Below are 16,499 nucleotides of genomic sequence, written 5' to 3'. Positions count from 1 at the left end.
CAAAGGGCAGTTGCCTCTACAGAAATGGAATCTACATGGCCTTAACAACTGGGCTTTCTCCACTCTCCTGAGATGAGCGAGGATATCCCTTTGCTCCTTGTTTTCCTGTGAGTTGTCCTATTCTGTTGTTCATTTCAGTTATACTTTCCCACATTAGAAACATAATCACGGGATCATGGCATGAAGGTGGAGGCCGAGAAGAATAGCTTCAACGTTGTAAAGATTCTTTCCATGTAACACAATCCAGCAGTCTCGATTCACTGAAATAGATGGCAATATTTCTGTGTCAGTCTTGCAAGACAAGTATTATTGTAAGTGGTGGAAGCCTCCTTTTATTGAGCTAAGCAGCAGAAGATAATGAGAACTGAGTACCAGAAGGATATTTGCCAGTATGGCTCTTCTTTCATTTTTGATGAACAACTTCTGTTTTCTTCAAATGTATTCATTACTTAAAAATCTGATCTGAATAATTCTGCTTAATCATGCTTGCCATCTATACTGTAAACTAGAAAATCAGCCTTTAATGTTCAGAAATCTTAGAACTGTAGTTAGTTTTGCTTATATTCAAGGGTAATATGTTATCTGAAACTTCTTAAAACTGGTTTTTGTTTTGTTTTGAGAGGTACATTATAGTAGTATGAACAAGCTTAATTTGAAAGGTTGAATGAACATTCCAAATTTGAGCGGCTACCAAAGGCATTATCTTCTTGTTGGAAAACGTTAAAGGTAAGAAAACAGGGAATTCTGTGTGGCTTGTAATGGCAAGTTCTCCTTTGGTACCGATTTCTGGTCATTTTTTCAACAATAAAATAAAAGACACACTGTCTTCCAGTTGAAGAAGTAAGTGTAGGTACTAAGATGATTGTTACTTCATAATCACTTAAGACAGCTAATGATATAAATAGTGGTTCAGAATTTTCTCATGAAATTCCACTACGTTGATTATTTGATTTTCATTCTAGACTAAATGTTATAATCTGTGATACTTATTTTTTCTACAGCAAGATCTATTTGTGACACATACCATATTTTAAATAATGAAATAACTTGGAGACTTTACTGAAGATATTTCTTCCTAAGGAAATTACAAAATGTTATTTACTGATGTTGAGAGTGTGCGCTGTATCACATGTACTACAAACATAAAGATGTGTAGCTAAACTACCATGGAACTATTAGGGGAGGAATACAGTGATACAATTTCTCCATAACATAAAAAACTTACTGGATATATCCTTTCTTAAGACCTCTGGAAGTATCTAAATAGGACAGATGTTAACTGAAACAAAAAGATATTTTCAGGTTATTTCAGCATAACGTAGAAGGCACTAGCTAAATGTATATTCTCTTTCATTATATTTTCTACTAACATTCACAGTAAGTTGCTTTTTAAAGCAAATACTAATGCAACAAGACCTACTTGCCTTCTTTCAGTACAAATATACTATGACCTGGATCCATAAAGCACACTAAGTTTTCCAAATTTATGCATGCTATTTTTTTTTCTGTTTTGTTACTAAGGGTAATGTTACTGTGGTGTCGTCAAAATAGGGTGTGATCACAATGTCTTCGTCCTTCTCTGTATAAAACACTTTTTTGGATAGTGTGCTATTAAAACTGTGCAGGTGCTTTGGGTTTATTGTAAATATTACCTAACTGAGAAAACAAGAAATGGGAAACTATAATTTTAAGCATTGTTTGATTTTTTTCTTCTCTCAAAAAGAGAAGATAATTCTAAATTTAAATGTGGACTGTACCCAATTTCTACAGTCTGCTGGGCCTGCGTGCAGCAACTTGAGAATTTTGTGTAAAAGGCTTATGGATTGTCTTATAAAAGAAAAGTTGTACTTATGTAGCTAGCGATTTCAAAATGGAAGCAATTTTTATTTTATCTATTTTACATGATTCTCACCTGACTGATTATTAAAAGCAGCACAAAGCTCTAGATAGAAGCAGTAGTGTCTATTTATTCCTCAGTAGTGTCTATTTATTCCTATAGCTTTTTCAAAGTCCTATGTTACTCTGCTGTAAGACAGAAAACATTCTAGTGAATCACCTGGAATTCCATATAATGCAGAAGCATGCAATATCAGACTTATAACTGTAAAACACTGCTCATTGTCATGGTTAATTTTTCTCCAAACACTTGCCAGAACTTCACATAATTTTTGCCTTAAATAAAAATATAGCAGTTGCATGTATATGTGATATTCTGACCCAGAACACTAAAAAAATGTATGTGCCTGTAGCCACTGGGTAAATTACGAGCCTACCTTTGGATCAGAAGCACTTGCATCATAGGCAAATATTCCATGATGCTGCATAATTTCAGGCTTAATTAGTTTTCCAAACCTTTCTCTTTTTGGCAGAGAGGAGTGAGTGGGTAAGCAGTGTGTACTGAAGCTGTCTTAGTTTGCATTGAAAACCCAACTGAGGTGACTCTTTTGTCATTGATTATTGGAGAGGTTTTCTCCAGCTGGATGCCTTCTGCCTGGTCACCATAAATTAGTTTTGTGTCACTGCCTCTAACAACCAAAACACACTGATAGTCTTTAAATGATGGTTTATATGACCTGAGACAAGATCTAGCCTTATTTTTCTGCTCTATTACTTTCAAAGAATAGTCTTTCTATTATTAACATGCTGTAGTAAAATAATTTTAAATTCCTTTAAAATTTATAGCGGTTTTATTCATTGCATCTCATGAATGCAAACCTTATCGGAGTTGTAAACTATTAATGAGCAGATGTATGTATATGCATTTTGATAACGTGATCTTTTTTAATTATTTTAGAATGGTTTGCAGTTTCATGGTTTTCAGAACTCTTCTGGCTTGTTTTTTCTACAGCTGTATAAATAAGATAGGGATTCTCTGACAGTATGATGAAGTTCTAAAAATATAAACTGGCTATGAGGGCACAGGCATGACTGTAAGCAACTAGGTCTACCCAGGCAGGTACAATAGGCAGAATCTTCTCTGATTGGAGTCAAATTTCATGAAGCAAAAAAGGTGGTGAATAACAGTACCTTAGGAATGAACATTTCTGTTATAATTGGGCATTTTTCATCTGATTTTCTGGTAAAGATCAAAATTTGAAACTGTTTAATAGTAGTTTTTAATACTTGTTGTAAGTTTGTAGTGTTGCCAGTTTCCAAATGAGTAGTCCATTGCTTTCTAAATACAAGCTTTCAAACACGTAAATACGCAAATTCAATTTTACACATAATTGCCCTTTTAATAAAGAACAAGAAATTCCTCTTTTGCATTACTGTCTAAGTCTCTGAGGGGGTTTTATTGTTTGTTAATTTGACACATTGAAGGTGGTTTTCAATCTACTGCTATAGAAAGGCTAAGAAAAAAACCCAAACCTGTTCCAGGCAGCTCCAACGGCCCCACCGCAGGACAGAGCTGAGCCCGGCGGCCAAGCTGGTGGTGCCTTGAAAAGAACCAAGCTTATCTTGGTGAAGTCCTGGTAGCCATTATAGAACAAATTTTATGTGTTCCTTGAATTAATCTTCTTTCTCAAAGGTTTGTAAGGCAGATTGTGTGCTCTTTCAGCTCCAGGACTGTTACATAGGCTTACCAACCCACTTTAGATGGTTTTATGGTACTTCTGAGCCTTGTTTGGAAAAGTCTATGAAAACAAAATTCTCCTTATAGTAATGGTAATCACGAGGTTCATGAGGTTTAAATAACTTTACATTGTAAAAATGAACAATATCTACTAAAGATATCAAAAAAATGCTAAGACGTTATTCATATCAAAGTTTCTCATTTATTTACTGTAGTAAATTCCAGTCTTCTACTACTGTGATCCTTTTGTTAAAAACCTTGGAATACTTTGATCGAAAATGGAATACAAAGGGGATTTGTGAGTGGATTACTATAGTACGGTGTCTTGACGCATAGCCTTTCACATCCTGTTTCACAAACTTTTCATCACCTCATTATTTTCTGACACTTTACAGAAGGTGAAGAATGCTCAATGAAAATACATAAATCATGAGCCCTCTTCAAAACTTCCTGTCCCCTTTGCTACTCAGGAGTGCTAAAATGGTGGAGCTTTCACTCTTGGCACTCACTTCATAAAAGGTTGTTCAGTGAAAAGAAAGATGTAAAATAGAGTAGAATACAAGGAAACAAAGCTACTATTATGAAACAGAGAACTGCGGAAATATGTAGATAAAAGAAAGACAGCAGGAAGAAATGGAGGATGAGTGGAAGAATTTAATATTTAAGGCCCTAAAAGATGAAAAGTCAAGAAAAGGCTAAGGGGGAGTGATTTTGTCAGTGTTGTGGAAGAATTGCGTCTCACTGGAGAATTTGCATAGATTTTTAATTCTCACAGATAAAGGGTAATTGTTATGAAACTCATTTTACTTTGTTGGTATGCAGTCAAATATATCTTTCAAACACAGATTTAGTATCCTGACTGAGTACAGAATCAGGACAGAATATTCTTCAAAACACAGCTAGCTTTACATAGTGAGCCATGGTCAGTTCAACTGTGCATGGTTCTCGCCAACAGAAAGGTGAAAGAGGGACTGTATGCCATGGGTTTGTGTCGGTGACACTTGTGGGACAGATGTAAATGGCAGATAAGTGCAAAGGTGTGTCGTTTATCCATAGTGAGTGACGGCAAAAGTTCAACTGTGGGTGATAAACATGGTGGATGCTGCACATAGTGCTGTAATTTTCTCTAAAGAATGACTTTGCTGTCTTCACTTTAGCTAGTTTGCACAATTTACATCAAAAATGACTCACGTGTGATCAGTCCACAAGATATTTCCTAACAGACTTCACTGCTGTATTGGGTTTACATGGCAAGGTTCTGGTAGCTGGGGGGCTGCAGGGGTGGCATCTGTGAGGAGAGGTCATTAGAAAAGGTTTTGGGGTCTGATTTGCTCTTTCCCTTTCCCTTTACTTAACCATTTATGCCAATGTAAGGTTTAAAAAAAGCTTTTATAAAACACGGATACACTGCCTTGGATTTCGTATGCTTTATGCAACCACTTTGGGGCACAGGGAAATAACTACGTAAGATATAGAGCAATAAGAGATCAGGCCTTGTACTACTAGTCTTCACAGCTGTGACAAGAGGCTTGAGAATACGGTCATGAAATTTTCTGATATTGATTTCCACGTGCAGGAAGCAGTAATAACAGTTCATAGATATAGGAAGTTTTCCATTTTTTCTGTGTGTTAACATGGGAATTTAAGCATAGGTACTTATATGGCAGTATTAACTGGTCTGTTAATGAGCAATTCAGGGGGAAAATCTCACCAAAAATGTGTACTTTCTACATCCCAAATCAGTTTCCATGCTTTTTGCATTGTTTCCTATCTAATTAAATCAATGGTTCTATTGCTGAGCTTAAAATGAAGCTGACACAAACTCTCTAAATGCTGCAGAAACCAATGGTCCTTGCAAAAGGTCGTTGTTTTCATTGCCACACAGGTCAGACGTGTTACATCTGTTTTATTAACTGAACTAAATGTTTACACCATCATGTTCCCATATTTACCAAATCCCACTAAATGGAGGTTTCCCATTACTATTACAGAAGCACAAGCCCCATATTGCACAAAGGAGGAAAGAGAAATCGCGTTGCAGATCTCTCTTTCTCACCAGTTACAGGGAAAATATTATCTACCCATCAAGTTTGGGTTTTTTTATTTTAATTGTGCTGAAAGATTTTAACTGTTTTTAGTGTAAGAATACAATATAAATCCTAGTTTTATATGCTTCTGGAATCTTTTACCTAGAAATCCTTACATAAGGATCCCAGTCTACCCCTCTTCAGGCCAGGGAAACATAAAAGCTGTGAAATGCTTCTCTTTCAAGAAAGCCTTCTTTTTAAAGATAGGTTGGGGGGGGGGGGGGTTGCCACACATACTCATAAAAAGCATTATCTTACTCTGCAGTTAGTCTCCCTGCAATCAAATAAAGGGCATGGATTAATTGGAGAACCACTAGAAATATTTTAAAGGGATTAACGTTAATGGAGAAACAAATTATCTTTCTATCAAATGAGGTTAATAACAAAAGTTAGTAGTGGCTCCCCACACTTAGGCAAAAACCTTACAGAGTCTGCTAAAGATTAATCTAGGAACTTTTTCTATAAAATCTATAGAATTTCAAGTGGTTTAGGGTCCTAACTCTCATTCTGAAAAGGATCAAGCCCCTTGGAAGCCCAACTCTTACTGCCATGTCAGATTTTAAAAACTTGTTTCCTCAAGGAATAAATTGTAACCTAAAGGGGTTTTCTGAAGTAGTAGGTTCCTCGGTGAACTCTCACTGAAATTAATGTTACGTGTAGGCCTGGTTAGCCTATTGCAATCTGTCTTGTTCTCAGTGTAAAATTACTATAGGCTCATTAACACTTTAACTCATAATTAAGTTTATGTAGTAGACTGGAAAAGAGAGTATTTTTTTATTGACTCTATTCTATAAAAAACATAATTGCTTAATCCCTTACAATATTTAAAGCAGTTCTGCAATTAACACGTGGCCTTTATTTGCATAAAGGCAATTTGCAAAGGTGATTTGTAAAACCACATTAAGCACTGCTTTTATCTGCATATTGATGGGATATTTTCTGTATTAATTGGCTGGCTGTAAATACATGTTAGAAAATCTTCGGCATGTATCAAAGTACTGAAGTGTGTGATGTTGCTGCAGTATGACTATCATCACTTCTAGATGATTATTTCAACACAATTCTTATCAAAAAAGTACTGTCTTTATTAAGACAGGTATAGCTGAAATAGCCATAGGTATATAATATTGCCCAATATTGTATATTTGTGTGTTGACTCTTTTTGTAAGCACAAGTGTCTTATGGAGTGCTGTTTGGCTTTTTTTATTAAAACATTTGGCACAGGGACAATTCTCAGATTACTTCCCGACTTTTCTGCATCTGGACAGCCTGTAGGCTACCAGTCGGGTAAATTTTCATTTGCTCTAAAAAGAGCAGTAGAAAAGTAAGTTGTAATTTTTAATTTCTAAAAATATGAACGTAGTGTAGTGAATGGTGATAAATGGAAGGCACTGGACATAGTCCTCCAGTGGTGTTCTGTGCAGGTGCAAACTGGTCCATAAGTACAAATCCTACATCTGTTTTGATTAAGGTCTCAAGGTGATGATATAATCGACCTTGTAAGCAACAACTAAATGCTTACTTTCAATCACTTTCTCAGGAAAAGTCTTCTGACATTAAGCATGGGCAAAGCATTTAAATTTGCATAAAATCTTATAAAAATCTGATTTATCTAAAACTCTAGTTCCATATATGTATTTATAGAAATAAACTTGGTGACTATCCATGTACACACATAATTTTTAGTACAGACTCTTGTCCAAGCATTAGTGGCCTTCAGCATCTCTTCATTTCAAACAACGCTGGAGTGGAGCTGTCCTTCACAACATCATAGCCTAAAAGTCATGAGAGCCAGAATGCTGTAGAGCAAGTGGCTCAAGTGTTATGCTAGGAATCACTTCAAGAATGCTGTTTACTGTCTGCCAAGAGAAAGGTGGGGATCAATCTCCGTGTCTTCTCTCTCATGCGTATTAAAAAATGTTTAAGGTTCCACATATTATCACATTCCATTAAAAATCCCATTAATCTAACCCATAATACGAGAAACATGAAAAACCTAAGATAAATAGTGGCATGTTCCCCTGCCCCCCTCTGTGCTTTCTTTCAATTAAGTCTGACTCTGAAGTACTCCCATCTAACAACAGAAGGTAGAAATTACTCGGTTAAGGAGAAGCTTTTTTTTTTTTTGCAGTTGTGTAGCCAAAGGTCCCAGGTGAGAAGGTTTTCCTAATCTTTTTCCAATAAAGAACAGAAAAACCTCAAAGGTGGTATTTCCAGAGGAGTATATTATTAGAAAGAATTGGTATTTGAGGAGCTTTATTTTATTAAAAATGTGCAAGAACTCCTATGTGTCTGGTTTCACGTAAAGCTTAGTGAAAGGTTAGAAAATTAGCTCATATGTGCTGTTTATACAGTTGGATGGATGAAGGAGACTTTACATTTCACAACTTCTTGTTTCTGACAAGGTCCAGAGTTCCAGTGAATTATTTATGTGGCCACTCACCCTGTAAAGATGGAACTGAGGGTACAAACTGGGTGCACAAATGCTACCAGAAAGCCTTCAGGTGATAAGATGAAAATGGATATCGGTCACTGCTGATCTCAAACATGGAGTTGAATTTGTGGCCTACGGATGAAGCGTTTTGTGTCTTACAGTTTTCATCTCTAACTTTTCAATTTTTGCAGTTTATGAACAATTCATGAACTTCTATTTCTCTTCAGCAATTGCCTTATGAATCAAGGATTTAACTAGAATAAGATAATCCAGGAAATAGTAAATTTCAATTCTTTTTTATGAATCTAATATATATTCCGCATATGAGAGCAGAGATGTGAATACATTAGCGATAAAAATACTAGAAAGAAATTACCTATTTCTAGAACTGTAGTTTAATTCCCGAAGATGTGTAGTCAGAGATTGTGGCAGATCTGACTTTTTGCAGCTCTTGGATTTTCTGAGACTCTCTACCCTTAAGAGTGACGGAACACACCTCTGCAGGTTTTTTCCTCTGTTATTTCTCATTTATAATGGACTACTTTTCAGCTTGATTCTCTATCTAAAGCAATATGGATCCACAGCTAAATGTTTTGGAAAATATTTCATTATTTCCAGGGAATTTCTTTCTCTTTCTCTTGGCTAAACAATAGCTTCTCTGTATTTGTTGTTGATAAAACTGTTTTAAATCCTTTCTCTGCTGTCAAACATAGAGTCAAGTGTGATGTTAGGCAAGTGGTTGTCAATTAGATTAGTCCACGCTCCAGGATTTGCTATCTTCAATTCTGGAGTAATACCAAAACCATACTGTGAGGTTGAGGGGCAGGTGATAATTTTAAAATCCAGTAATTCATGAACTACAAGGGCTAGCTAGAAACTCATGTTTTGGAGCAGTGACAATCAAGCAGTTTTCATGAAAGATTTTTTCAAATTCTGTCTTTGAGCATGAGTATTTCAAGGAATACTTTAAATAAGAATTTTAAATTTGGCATATATGTAAATGCAGGTGTCCATCAATTAGCTCCCCAAATGTAGGGTGAGAAGTTAGAGGTTATGATGAAGATGTTAGCACATTCTGAAGATGTCATTGATGCCAGTTTGTTCAGACAGCTCTAGAAAGAGTAAACTGCATAATCTGCAAGTATGGAACAAGTACTACCAAACCTGTACAGGTGATTCTACATTAAAAAGTTTATTAATTATGGCATAATCAAAAGAAGTTACACTTGAAGAAACCATAAAAACTGTCAGTCCTTCAATCGCTCTGAATCCTGCTATGGCAGTGCAAGAATTAAAGACAACATACCACAACACCAAGTATGTCCTGAATATCTTCTAAAATTGCTTAACTAGACTCTCCAGTTCAGATACTTTCCCCGTGAATTATTACCTAAGTATTGAGAAGATGAGTATGCCCTCTAGTCTGTCAAGGTACCCATATTTATGACAAGAACTACAAAGCCTTTCTGTAGCATCTGCAGTATTTACTTTGCTTAAAAAAGAAGAGCGTACTCTTTGGACCAATAACAGCATGGTCCATACAGGCCAGTACGGAATTCCTCAGTAGCCTGGCTACGTGTTTACAGCTAAATAGTCTAGTAGCTCTTTTACAAAGACAGTCAGGATCATTGTTCTCATTTTACAAGGAAGAAAACCATTTTCTAGAGCTAAAGAGAAAGGGGAAGTGGTTTGTGGCAGTGGCATCCTCAGGAGTGAGACGGAGATGGAATTGGATTAAAATTTCCCGGAGTCCTGCTCTGGTTCTTTAAGTAGCAGGGCATGCCTCCTCCCTTGCAAAGGTCCCAAACTTAAAGAAAAAAAATGCTTACTTCCTTGCTTTTAACAATTCTTTTCAACACTTCTGTAGCCCTGCCTAAATATAAATGGAAATGAAAATGGAAAGGGAAGCACAGAACCTGATAATGTTTAATCTGTGAACCAATCCATCCACATAGGATAACAAAAAGACAACATGCAAACCTGTAATTTTTCTACAAGAAAGGTCAGTTGAAGCAGCTTGACCTTTTTTCCACCTATAAAGCAATAAGCTATCAGCCCTAGCTGAATAGTCTTCAATCCCAAGGTGCTCTCAAAATAACTTGGAGAGAAAGCACAGAGATAAAAAACAGTAGATGCTGATGAGTTGGGCATGCAGTTGTTTCTTTGAGATGTTTCTTCAAGAGGAATTTTACATGTGCTGTAAGTCAAAGTAAGGAGAGAGAAAAATGGTATTTCAGAATAACAACTCCCTGTTGTTATTGTAAATGAAACAGATTAACATTTTATCACAGACAAATAAGTTGGAAACTCTAATTTATAGATATTTAGATATAAACACATGAAGATAGTGAAAAAATAGAAAAAATAGAAGTATTCTCTTTCTACTTAAAGATTCTACTAAATAACTATAAATTTCTAATTAAGTAGATGTTAAATCTATGTGACATTATAGTTAATTTTATTCTTTGGGACCGAAGTCTGAAACTTAAATGTAATAGTAGCTTAAAAGTGTGGGACAAATATCCCAGGATTGTTTTCCTAAGTAGAACTATATGAACAAAAAGGTAACAACAGCAACAGAGCAATGCTAGATTAATGCCGCCTTCTGACATCAAGACAAAAGCACTAAACTCTTCAAACTCCAGTATTTGATACACAGCAAATAATCCTTTCTCTACAAAGCACAAGCGAATGACAAATTCAATCTAACCGAAACTCCAAAGCGATCATCGTTGTCCTTATTCGACTCCATTCAACACATCCTCCAGAAAACAACAAGTGATCAAGACGCTATAAATCGTCAAGAATTAAAAAGCACTTAAGAAATCCGAGGTTAAAGTAAAAAACCCACCGTCAGCATGGTACATGTACAGAACGGTACATCTTTTTTTCCATGTTTTGTGTGTGACAGTCGATTTGTCCATTTCCTTAAGTTTGTGTCCTGTGGCAGGATTTCTATGTTTTGTCATGAATTTCAAAAATCAAGAGACTATCTTTCTCCAAGTCATTCAAGGCTAGACTTCCTGATAATGTCTGAAGGGTTAACTATCAATGGATTATTACCAAAGTGTATACTAATGTATAATTATTTTGCAGATGATTCATGAAGTGTTTATGGCACCGAAATTTGCAATACCTCAGCAACCACCACAAATGGATTTACTTTACTTTAAGCTTGCATATTTCACTGCAAATGGCTTCTGTGTTCACTTACCATTGGTAATGAAATGAATAGCCCTTAAAATGAAGGAATATGTTTGCAGCGGTTGTGGATGTGTTATAGGTGTTCTTTGCTGCAAATACATCATGAATTTTTGAAGCATTAAATATGTATGTACTATTTATCTCATTCTTACAAATACATGGAATCTTTATGTTCTGAAGACTTCAAATAAATTTTTTACCACTTTTCTCTTGATTTATTTTTTGTTACAGCATCTGCAGCATTTACTTAGTCTGCTGTTCAGAATAATTACTTTGTTCGAGAAATCATCATCTTTGACCTCCAGTTTCTCTCCCACGTACCATAGATCTGTTTTCTTTAGATCTATTTTCTATTTTCATAGATCTATTTTCTTTATTGTCTTACTTTTTCTAGAAGCAATGAAACCTTTTTTTTTTCTACTGCAGTAATCATCAGTTATCTATTTACCCCATATAATTGCAGTATTGAACAAGAAATTAGCTCTAAAGACAAGACACCAGGCACTGAACCTAATGATGTGTCATTGCACATACATGCCCGTTGGGTTTCATATGTTACACACGGGTTGGTGTTCTCAGTCTGAAATACAGTTTAGGTAGTCTTGGGCAATTGTTAACCCAAGCTCTGTTGTGAGTAACACCTCCCTGAACCAGCAGGCAATCTGCTCTGAGCTGCTTAACCCTGTGTTTCAAAAGTTATACAGAGGAAAAAGACGATCTTGTTTCAAAAGTTATACGGAGAAAAAAGACGATCTTCTTGCCTCCTGGTGCTGATTAGGTGATCAGAAGCAAATCACAGACTTCCTGCTGCCAGTGCTCCTCCCAAATATTTCTAGGTACAGAATACAGTCCTGCAGCATCTGCAGTTACTTTATTGGCCCGGATACCATTGAAGAGGGTTCATAAGGAGAAGGCTATCTGGTCTGGGTAGTTGGAAGTACAGATGCTAGCTGTCCGTTTTGCAAAAACGTGTGGGAGAAGGGCCAATAAAAGTTTTGAGTGCATGTCCACGATGAGTTTGAAGACCTAAACAGGCTGACAGCAGACAAAGCAGGTGGCCTAGGTGGAAGCTGGAGGAACCTTCCTCGCTGCAGCCTCCGAAGATCAAGACGGTACATGAAAGAAGAGACAGGAAGACTAAAATATTTCAGTAAAGCTGGGGAAACTTCTGCTTGTTGAATAATGTCCTTAAATAACCCCTTCTTCAAGTATTGCTCTTTAGTCCAGATACTTCAAGTAGTTTATTAGGTTGAGTAAGTTTTACACAGCCACGCCGAGGCTTGCCTTTGTGGTGTGCTCCTTACTGCCAGCTCCCTTTGATCTTCAGGCTGTGTCTGCTCCACTTTGCACTCCACAAGCTCCGAGTTTTGCAGTGTGAGTCTTCCACTCCAAGACGTTCCATCTATTCCAGAATTCAGTAGCCGAGAAAACAAGAACAGCTTTTCTTCTGCTGACCAGCTGCTTTCTTGCAAAAGGTGCAAAACTTGCTGGTTTTCATGAGAATCTAGGTGCTTCTTGATTAGAATAATCACACACCAGTTTTATTTCCAATAGTATCTGAAAAAAAAAGAATTTGGAAATAAACTCTGAAGACATTTTACTTGAAAGGGAAAAATGTTTCAAATGTTAAGAAAACATAAAATAGGCTTTTATTCAGAAAAGAAATTTGTTAAAAGATTTTGAGAATTAATCCCTGGCTGGGAATTTGTTCAAAACATCGTGTTTCAACAGAGCCTTTCGCTACCTGCCATTTATTTTGTTCTCTTGCTCTTCATAATTTCCTTTAAATTGGAAAATGTCTCCTTCCAATGCCAACTTGTTTAAGTGCATTGACTAGACAATTATATTTAAATGTGTGTATTTTCTTTGTAAACATTTCTTACAGAAATTACTGTGAATTGTGGCTTCATGCAATTACGACTTTAGGGTAGAATCGCCAACTATTTTTTTATCAAATGCTTTAAACGTACTGTGTATTACAAAGACAAATAAATAGCAAGATACCTTTCTGAAGGCAGTTACTGTCTAAGAGATATACAGGCAAGCACATTTGGATACCTCATGTTTAGGAAAGAAAATATTTTAACACGTGGAGCTCTGGAACAGAAAACAGAATATTTGGGTGCTGTTCCCTGCTCTGCCACTGCCCCACGCAAGAATATCATGCTATCTCTGTTGGCTTTTATTTCTCTGCCCATAATTTATCTGTCGTATCTTCTAATCAACAATTATTTCTTCCTATAGCCACATACCTAACCAAAACTTTAACCTCAGCTGAGAGCCTATATATAATAACGACGGCAAACTTTTGAGTATGGAGTTCTTTTAAGAAAGATCTGACTTGCAGTTCAAAGTCCTTTCATGTGAAGGGAAAACAGGTACGAAAAAATAACCCAAGAGAAACTTTTTGATAGTATTTATACAAAAGGAGAATATGTAGGTATTGAGACTCCAAAAGACAAGCTCTGCTCTAGTCATTTAATATATAACTGTTTCTGTCATCAAGGACGGGTGGAACTAACAAACACCTGGACATGATTTAGTTTTAATCCTGCGAGTAGCCCTTAATACTCCAGTGAGTATTCCCTGCTCAACAGGAATGCTCGAAGATAACTTTTTATTAATTCCAGTCTGTGAGATTTCTGTGTTCTTTAATGAAGGATTTTAGTATAGCTCACATATTTGCATGAGCTTCACTTGTTTATTATTTTAGCACCTTAAGATAGTTTTAAATTCTGCCTTCTTAATGCTGCCAGCTGGCTAGAGAAATATTGCCAGTGATCTATCACAGATAGGTGAGTGGATATTGGAAGACTACAGGTCAGATTTTGAAAGAAATTGAGATACCTAAAAATCTTTGCAAGTCTGATCCTCGGTGCCACCCTGAAAATCACATAAATGGAGAAGAGAAAGGAATTACAGGCTGCTTCATCTGGGAAGGCACTAGATGGCCCTTTCTTTCTCGCTGTGTTTCATAAACCTAGGGCTGCACGGTCCTGTGCAAGTGTCTTTGAGCGTATGGGCAACAGACTCTAGTATTACCCTGAATCAATCAATAGTAAGCTCTACGTGAGCTGGGATTTACCCTGAAGAACTTAATGGCACAAATTCCAAATTTCACCAGGAAGAAAGCTTGGCTTATATTGCATGAGCATATACCATCAAAGAGTAGAAATTGTTTACATGGAAGTTTGTCTTTCAGGTTTTTTATCAGTTCAGTCTTAACAAGAGCGCCGATGAAGTAGGAGGTATTTGGCCCTATGACAATCCTATCAAAGTAGTCAGTAATATTTAATCAGAATGTTGAAAATTATTTTCCTGTAAGGGGGCCTAAATCTACAAATTAAGAAAGAGCTGAAGAAATTTTGCCAGCATTGTGTTTAATTTATACTAAGCTTCTACTAGTATCACTTTCTCCTAGACAGATTAGTAAATATGTGTTTAGATATCTTCTACTGCAAAGAATAACCAGTTACCCACTGTAAAATAATTTTGTAGAAGTTTAAAGAACTTCAGCATAATGTTTTGACCTCCAGTTTACATTTGTTGGACACATCAGCCTCCCACTCCCTTTTTTGTTTTGATTTTAGAATTGGAAGGCTGAAATGAGAAATACAGGAAACCCCCAGGGTGGATTTAAAGATCCATCCCGGGGGTCTTTAAATGAAATTAATAGGGATCAGCCTACCTGGGTCACAGAGCAGGACATACGTTTTGAGAAAATCTGTTGTAATAATGTGTTAATTTAAATTTCGATCCTGAAAATGAATGTCTGACTAACTTTATACATCTCAGTCATCCGACAGATTTAAACACGGTGGAGCTAAAGGCGTCCAGCCATTAGTTTAACACTGCTTCATGTTTGATGAGGAATAATAAATTCTGAACTTAATGTTTGAAATGACCCAGCTCCATAAACTGGTGTGACCTGGTAGAGGTACATTCATGAGCAGTTCCACTGAGTTACGTATTTAGGGGATCCAGGATCACACCTTGGGCCTTAAACCAGCAAAGAAATAGGCCAAGCCCCAAAGCTGTAAGTAGAGGCATTGGGATATAGGTATGTGCTTTTGAGATACTTCTGTACGTGATATATGTGCAGACTACATTTGAACTTATGAATATTGTGGCTGTATTTATTATTTGCACAGATGACAGAATGTATAGGGCGATTATTCATGTAAAGTATTTTTAAGGAATCATACGCTTATGATTTAAAGCTTGCTTCCTCGTTGTCACCTGTATTATTACTGATTTTCATTTTCTATCCACTTAAAACAACTCCCTACTCCTAAACCATAGGGGGTAGCACATCTGTCTTATCCCCAGAGTACCCATATGGGATTGATACAAGTTTACACGTTGAGTTAAATCTCAGTGACATTACTTTATTGTAACTGAAGGTTGAACAGCACAAAAATGTTTGATTGTTACAGACTTAATACCTAATGTATTGAAAAGGACAAGGCAGTGTTCTGACAGTCTTGGTGTTTATTTTTTTTCCAAACTTTCTCTAAAATAGCTCCTGTCAGCCCGATTTAACAGTAATTCATGCGTTTAGGGATGCTGCGATGCTCTTCTTATTAGCCGAGCATTAGAATTCTTGTAAGATTTGGTTTCCCTTCGGCCAGAGGAAGGGGAGGAAGCAGGCGGAGATGTCAGAGTATCGCCAAGGGCATCCTTGTCATCGGCGACTTCCCCAGTGCCACTTTGTGCGTGTGTGTGCGCGCGTGTTTGCCTCCCGCACCCGGCGGTGACAGCCCCTGCCCGGTCCGGCCGGGGACGCACACAGCTCTGCGGGACCAAACCCCGGGGGCCGCCGCTCCGCCGAGGAGAAAAAGTTGTGACCGCGCCGCCGGTGGACGGCGGAGGTTCCGCCCCGGCGGAGCGCCCGTCCGCGGGCCCCCCCGCCGCCCCCCGGGGCGCGGCGGCAGGCGATGCGGGGGGGGCCGCGCCTCCGGGGCCCCGCGGGGTGCCCGGGCGCCGCCGCGCGGCCGCCAATCCCGGGCGCGGGCGTGCCTTCCGCCTGCCGGGGAGACCCGCTCCCCCGCCCGGCGCCAGCGGGGGCTCCGCGCCGCCGCCGCCCCGCTGCATTTCGCCGCCCGCCTCCGCCGCCGCTCCCGTGCGGGTGGGTGCTGCCGCCGCCTCCCTCGGCGCGACGGCCCCCCCGCCGCTCTTTCCCCCACCCCAGCCCGCCCCG

The 16,499-nt window shown here is 37.9% G+C and overlaps 1 protein-coding gene across 3 annotated transcripts in view; it reads left to right on the top strand.

Moving 5' to 3' along the window:
* RBFOX1 (RNA binding fox-1 homolog 1) overlaps nucleotides 1-16,499 on the top strand; it is a 1,372,937-nt gene that overhangs the window by 392,068 nt on the left and 964,370 nt on the right. The gene's annotated exons all lie outside the window — the stretch shown is intronic.

The sequence above is a fragment of the Aptenodytes patagonicus genome, chromosome 13 (assembly GCF_965638725.1).
Source record: "Aptenodytes patagonicus chromosome 13, bAptPat1.pri.cur, whole genome shotgun sequence".
NCBI lineage: Eukaryota > Metazoa > Chordata > Aves > Sphenisciformes > Spheniscidae > Aptenodytes > Aptenodytes patagonicus.
The sequence above is the reverse complement of the archived record's forward strand: the minus strand, read 5'-3'. Positions and strand labels throughout refer to the sequence as shown.